At 44.0% G+C, this 7,020-nt stretch overlaps 1 pseudogene; it reads right to left on the reverse strand.

The window, feature by feature from the left end:
* Window positions 1–510: 510 nt before the first annotated feature.
* LOC105820678 lies at window positions 511–826 on the reverse strand (annotated as a pseudogene).
* Between the last annotated feature and the right edge of the window lie 6,194 nt (window positions 827–7,020).

Below are 7,020 nucleotides of genomic sequence, written 5' to 3' on the forward strand. Positions count from 1 at the left end.
GGGCTGACTGCTCGCGCTCAGAATGCCCTTCCCCTCGTTAGCGAAGCTCACATGGAAACAGGACCTTAAAACTACCCCAGTGTCAGAGTTGGACTAAACACCTGCACTAGTTTCCTAGGGCAGCCGTAATAAAGTACCACAAATCGGGTGGCTTAAAACAACAGAAATCTATTCTCTCACATTTCTGGAGGCCAGAAGTCCAAAATCAAAGTGTCAAAAGGCCATGCTTCCTCTAAGACTCTGGGTAGAACCCTTCCTTGTCTCTTCCTAGCTTCTGTCGGTGGCCAGCAAGCCCTGGTTCCCCTTGGCTTGCACATACATCACTGCACTCTCCGCCTCTGTCGTCACATGGCTGTCACCACATGAGAGAGTCCCCATGAGTCTCTGTCATTGCATGGCGTTTTCCTCTTTGTATAAGGACACCAGTCATATTGGATTGGGGCCCACCCAGTGACCTCATCTTTTTTTTAATCTCTATAAAGATTTTATTGTGCACAGAGCGGAGGGTGGTCAGTCCTTCTTGGCAGCTGCTTTCCTTGTGGTGGCCAGGACATTGCTCAGTTCCTCCTGCTTCCTCTTACCACGGACGTGTGTCCCCACCCTTTTCTTGATGAACTTGAGGGCCCGTTTGTCCTTGGAGACCCTGAGCGACTCTATGGCACGCTGCTCATATAAGGCGAAGCCACACACCTCTCAGATCATGTCCCATGCAAAATTGGTGTGTTTGGTGAGGCGCTGGGGTGGCAGCTGTGTCTCGTCTTGCTCATGTTCTTGGTCATGCTGTGGCCCTTGTTGAAGCCATAGCCATGGGGTAGCACAAAGCCATGGCTGGAATCCCCAGTGACTGCCAGTGACCTCATCTTAACTCCATTAGGTCTGCAAAGACCCAATTTCCCAATAATGTCACATTCACAGGTTCTGAGGGTTAGGACTTCAACATATCTTTTGGGGGGAAACAATTCAATCCATGACACCATTTGTCTTTGGTTGAGTTCCCTAGAAGGAGAGCCTGAGATGAGATTCGTGCTCAAGTGATTTCTTCAAGGTTGGGGGAAAGAGCTGAGTGAGGATGTGGTCTCACATGAAGACTAGCTTAGGCCTGATCCCAGAGGGGTCTCCGGAGCATGAATTCTACCACAGAGTCCGTCCCATTTTTAGGCAAGGGGATAGGTCATTGGTCATAAGCTGGCACCATCTGCTGGGGACAGTTCTCTGGGGAAGGGGGAAACTGCACTGCGAGAAGCCAATTCTCATAGCAGTCAGGGCGTCTGCGTAGGGCACTATTGTCGGTCACTGCCTTTCAACTGCTGGTTTGTAGAGGGGGAGAGCATAGCTGTGTCCCCACCCCCAACTGCTCAACATTTCTTGAGTTTATACGTTGAATGGCTAAGCCCTACTTTTGGACTAACTAGATTCTTGCCCACTTCCCATCCAATAAATACAGAAAAATAAGCAATCTTTTATGGGTAAGCATTAAGATTATACAGTCATGGGAGTCATAATAGAAAATTATTTCTTTCTTTACTTATTTTTGAGACAGACTCTTGCTCTGTTGCCCCATCTAGAGTGCAGTGGCATCATCATAGCTCACTGCAACCTTAAACTTCTGGGCTCAATTGATCCTCCTGCCTCAGCCTCCCAAGTAGCTAGGACCACAGGCTAATGCCACAACACCCAGCTAATCACGATGGGGGACTAATTCTGCTGTCTAATTAGGTCTAAAAACAAGGGCTGCAGATCAATGATTCTAAAACCAGCATTATCATTTAGACTTAGTCAATCCTCCAAGTTTAACTGGCAGCCTCTTGCAGCAAATCAACCCATGCAGTGACTGTGGCAGGCATTTTTGTTGCCCCATGCCACATCCCCTCAGCCCACCTGTGATGTCCCCTGCAGCCGAGGTGGCCGATCCCCGTGTGGGCTCAGAGTCATACTGACAGCGTCTCACCTTCAAGCCTGTACTCCATATCTCTCTCGTTTTCTGCCTTGGAGCCTTTTCCAGAGGGGCAGGAGAGCTCAGCCCAATCCACAAGTGCAGCTTGGAAATGGAGCAGGAACGCCATCACCGCCACAGGTGGGAGCGGTGGTAAAGCCTCGCTCTCTGTTTTTTTCTGGACAGTTCTTGGGGGAACTCTGTGCCCCTCCCAGAGCTCCTGGTGGAATCTGCTCTACAGAGTCTCACTGTGCAGTGTTCCTTCCTTCTGCAGCTCACTCTCCCTGATCCTGCTTCCTTGCTCACCTCCCAGAGATGCCACCTGCATCCAGGTCCTTGTCTCAGGCTCAGCTTTCCCAGAGACCCACACACAGCTTCCTAGAAGACCATTTAACAACCAGTTTTCCTTGAAGAGCATAACTTACTCAAGATCAACCAGCATTTGGGTGTTTTCCTGTGGAGTTTGATTATGGCTGACATGGGCACCAGGTTAGTCAGGTTGATGGCACAGAAAGTCTGGCCATGGAGTCTAATCTTCTTTGTGATCCAGATCCAACCCCAAATTCCATTTTTGTTTTCTATTAAGTGATAGGAATTTATATACAGCGAAATGCATATTTTGGATGATAATTCAATGAGTATTGATAAATTTATTCACTCATGTAACCAGCATCCCTATCCAGATATAGAGCATTTCCCTCACCCCAGAATGTTCCCTCATGCCCCTTCTAGGCAAGGGCAGCCACAGATCCGATTTCTATTACCTTATGTTAGTTTTGACTGTTCTTGAATTTGATACTAACTTATTCATATAGCATGTACTTAGGGTCTAGCTCATTTACTCAATATAATGTTTTTGACATCTATTTTGTTGCGTATATAAATAATTTGTTCCTTTCATTGGTCATCAGTATCTCATATGAACAAACCAGAATTTGATTATCCATTCTCTTGGTGATGGACCTTTGGGTTATTTCTACTTTGGGGCTATTATGAATAAAGCCGGTATGAACATTCATGTACAAGTTTTTGGAAGGTGATATATTTTCATTTCTTTTGGGTAAATACTTAGAATTAGAGGGCTAGTAACATATTTACATGAATTTTATTTTTTACTTTTTAAAAACCTGCAAAAATGTTTTCCAAAGTGGTTGTACCATTTTATATTCTCATAACAGATCTGGGAGAGTTTCAGGTATTTCACTTTCTCACCCCTATTTGATGTTGTCAGTCTCTTTAATTTTAGCCATTCTCATCAGTGTCACCAAATTGCTTTTCAAGGAGAATGTGATGGCTTGGATTATCATTTAGGGTGAATGTTATTGACTCCCCCCCCCCCATGGTGAACAGTGTAGACATCCCCACTCCATGGATATCGGGTTTGGCCACGTGACTTGGTTTGGCCAAAGGAAGGTTGATGGATGTAATAAAAACAAAAGCATGGGATGGCCTTATGCTGTGAGCCTTGCCTTCTTATGTTTCTATCAACACCAAGAGAAGAACAAGTCCTGGATAATCCCCAGATCCATAGGAAGGGAGATGTGTAGAAGAGCTAGACCAAAACTGCTGCTCAGAGCCAAACACAGTTGAGTCCAGCCACCAGGGACATTTTGGGAATAAATGATCCTTGTTTTAGGCCATGGGTTGTGGAATGATTTGTTACACAGCATAACTGCAGCAGAGAGTGATTGCCACCATACAGCCAGGTATCCTTGTCAAGCCAGTGAAACTGCCCGGAAGCACAACTGCCCCACTCCCAGCTAGACTGACCGCTAAAGTCTGCATTTAGCCAGCATAAAGAATAGCTGCGTTCTAACTACTCCAGGCAACCCTGAACTCCCCGCTATTCAATATTCAGCAAAAGCTTGATTAAAAGAAACAATATTTACAAAGGATTGCCTGAAAGTTACTCCATCCAGCCACTGCCTGAGTCCTCCGAAATGTGCATTAATCCCAGGTGGCAGAGAGTTGTGTTTTAGGACTGAATTGTTTTTGCTCTCCCAGAACAGCTTTTGTCAAGTTGTGCTTTGGCATGACCCTATCAATGTTTGTTAGAGGAAATTATAGGAAAAACCTGCATGACACTTGTGTTTGTATCTGCCATAAGGACACTGTGGAGGATGTTCTGTGAAATGGCAGGGGAGGGAGAGTGAGTTTTATTATGATTGATATTGTTTTTGTTTTGTTTTGTTTTGTTTTGAGACAAGGTCTTGCTCGTTGCCCAGGCTAGAGTATAGCGGCATCATCATAGCTCACTGTAGCCTCAAACTCCTGGGCACTTTTCAAACCCCTGTTTGCATCACTAAAATGAGGGGGGAAATTTGCCAAACACTAATGGAGGCAGAAAATTTATGGCATTAAAAAATTTAAATTGAAGTTATGAGAGAGCAGAAATTATAAGACTGAGGAAAAGCATAGAGAGAATAAACAAGTGGAATCAACCAATGAAAGGAAAAACAGAGAGAGATAACAGATAAAGAGAGGAGCAGGGATTCCAAGAAAGTGCAAGAATTCCTGGCAGCTTTCAATATCCTTCCAAGTTCAACAATATATTTATAATAAATTACAATAAATTCTCTTGTTCCTAATTGACTCAAGTGAGCCTCTATTCCTTGTAACCAAAAGACTTGCTATAACAAAATTAGTGCCAGGAGTGAGGTTGCATGGAACCAGACATTCAGAAAACATGCAAGGTGTTTGGAATGGTAATCGGGGCAGCAAGAAAGTCTTTATGACTCAGGATGGAAGGTTACAATTCCATTTTAAACAGCAATGTAATGGTACATTAAGCTACTGCTTGTGGTTTCTTATGACTCAGACTACCTCTGCAGGTGAAGCTTTGGAGACTTGGGTAGCCACGGAGTAGTTTAAAGGGGATAAGAAATATGAAGAACTGCAGTATCAGATGGGGTCTCAAAACAGCAGTGAACAATTTACAGTGACTGAAGAATAAGTTCTCTGTCTGGGTTGTGCAGCTAGAAGCAGATCTTTGGGAACATAGTGTGACCCTACTAAATAATGCCATTCCTGCTTAGAGCTGACACAAGAAGTGCGTTAAAAAGTAAGTCTAGAAGTGATCATATGCATTGCTGAATTGTAGCATGGGCCAAATTCCCAATATTAACATTTTCTATGACCCAAGTTAAGCATCTGATTGATAAAGACTGAGACTTTGCCAATAAACATGGGAATATCAAGATGGGACCCAAAGATCTGGAGATCCCCTGCACCCCAGACTCTTCCTGAATATTTCTCATTTTATTTCCCCTGCCTCCAACTTCATACAATCTACTCTCTCTCCATTACTCTCTCCACTAAATATGTGTAGGGTCTGGGTGTGGGGGCATGCACCTGTAATCCCAGCTACTTGGGAGGCTGAACTGGGAGGATCACATGAGCTCAGGGTTGAGACCAGCCTGGATGACATAGTGAGACTCTGTCTCATAAAAAAAAAAATTGTCCCTGGCTACAAAGATCAATAACTAGGATGACACAAAAATATTCTTTAAAAAAAAAAATGTGTGGTGGACAATGTTGGCGCTTCCCCAAGGTCTCTTCAGATCACTTTTTACTATTGTTGTGGGTCCCTGGCTTTGATGTGCTTTTATTTACAAGAGCCTGCCTCTTTCTCTTTCTCAGAGAACTGCCCTGAAGCTTCTGGAGTGCCTGGAAATTTACTCTCTGCATGACTTTGCCTGATCAGCACCTTGCTTGGTTTTGTCCCACTTCTGTACAACTTCCACCACTGCCTAGCTGGTTTTCCCAGGGAGCACTTTCCCAATAAATCACTTGCACACAAATCTTTATTTCAGGGTCATCTTCTGAGGACCCAGTCCTAAGACAGAATACAATGGATACAGACGAAGGTGGAGGAAACCCTTGCACCTACACGACAGAGGGATTAGAAAGGGGCCCAGAACCACAGCTTGTTCATAGCCAAGTGCCCCATTAATGTTTCATAAAATCACTGCTTTTTTGGCTGTAAAACTCCATAATTGCACAAGTGGATGATTTGCAGGAGGATGAGCAGACAAGGCTTTGAGTGAATCTAGAGCCACCTTCTTTGCAGGAATATTCATAGTTGTGGGTCCTTGGCCTGGCCTGTAGGACAGAGCCAACATTTGGGATCATACAGCATTTGCTGGGTTCCCTAAAATTTTAAAGAAGGAAAAGGAAAAAAATGGAGGATGGGAAAATTGTGTACATACTTAAAATGTTTTAAAACTTTCCTCTTAATAAATTAAAAAGATGTTTAAAAATGTTTTCATCTGGATCACTGTTTTTAATATTAGAAAATCACTCAGGATTGTCTCCGAACCAATTCAGATGAGGTCCGTGTCTCAGAATCTATGTCTGGTCCTTTGGGGACAAGAACAAGCATGTAAATGTGCTGTGTTAAGGAGATAAGGACACCAACAGCAGAAAGAGAGGCGAGATTATAATTTTTTGAACAACATTCTCTTTCCTTTGGATTGGAACTAATTCTTGAATCCCATTGTGATTAAGCTGAGTGAGCACAGCTTAAACCAGCAAGTTCTCCCAGAAGAATCTTTCTCGGTGAAATTGCTTTATAGATTGAGGGGGTGAGACACCCCACAGCACAATATGGCTTTTCCCAACATCTTGTCTTTTCATTATCAACAGCAAACATGCATCGAGCACCTGTTATGTACATCTCACTGAATCACAGGCCGGATGTATTTTAATGTCTCTTTAAGGAGGATTTTACCTTTAAGTGGTTTTCAAGGCCATGGAAAAAAAGACAGTTTAGTTGCATGGGAGGCCCAGCTCTAGAGGACAAACGGATGCAGGCAGAGCAATATTTTGTATGGTGATCTCCTGCATGCTGGGTACAAGGGGCTCTGCTCTGCACCGGGGCATCATCTCCTATGTCCAGGACTCATGTAGGTAGGTGACCCAGACAGCTGTGAGCACCAATCCATGAATAGTTCTCATGCTTGTGGCCCTGAGGTAAGCAGTTATCCCATTTTAAGGAATTACTCTGGTATGTCTATGTCAAATAGACACACACATCTTCCGGCCAGGGCCATGTCCTGGCCCTGCAGTAAGTCAGTTTGGGTCTAATG

This window comes from Propithecus coquereli, unplaced genomic scaffold, assembly GCF_000956105.1.
Source record: "Propithecus coquereli isolate 6110/MARCELLA unplaced genomic scaffold, Pcoq_1.0 Scaffold533, whole genome shotgun sequence".
In the NCBI taxonomy this organism is placed as follows: Eukaryota; Metazoa; Chordata; class Mammalia; order Primates; family Indriidae; genus Propithecus; species Propithecus coquereli.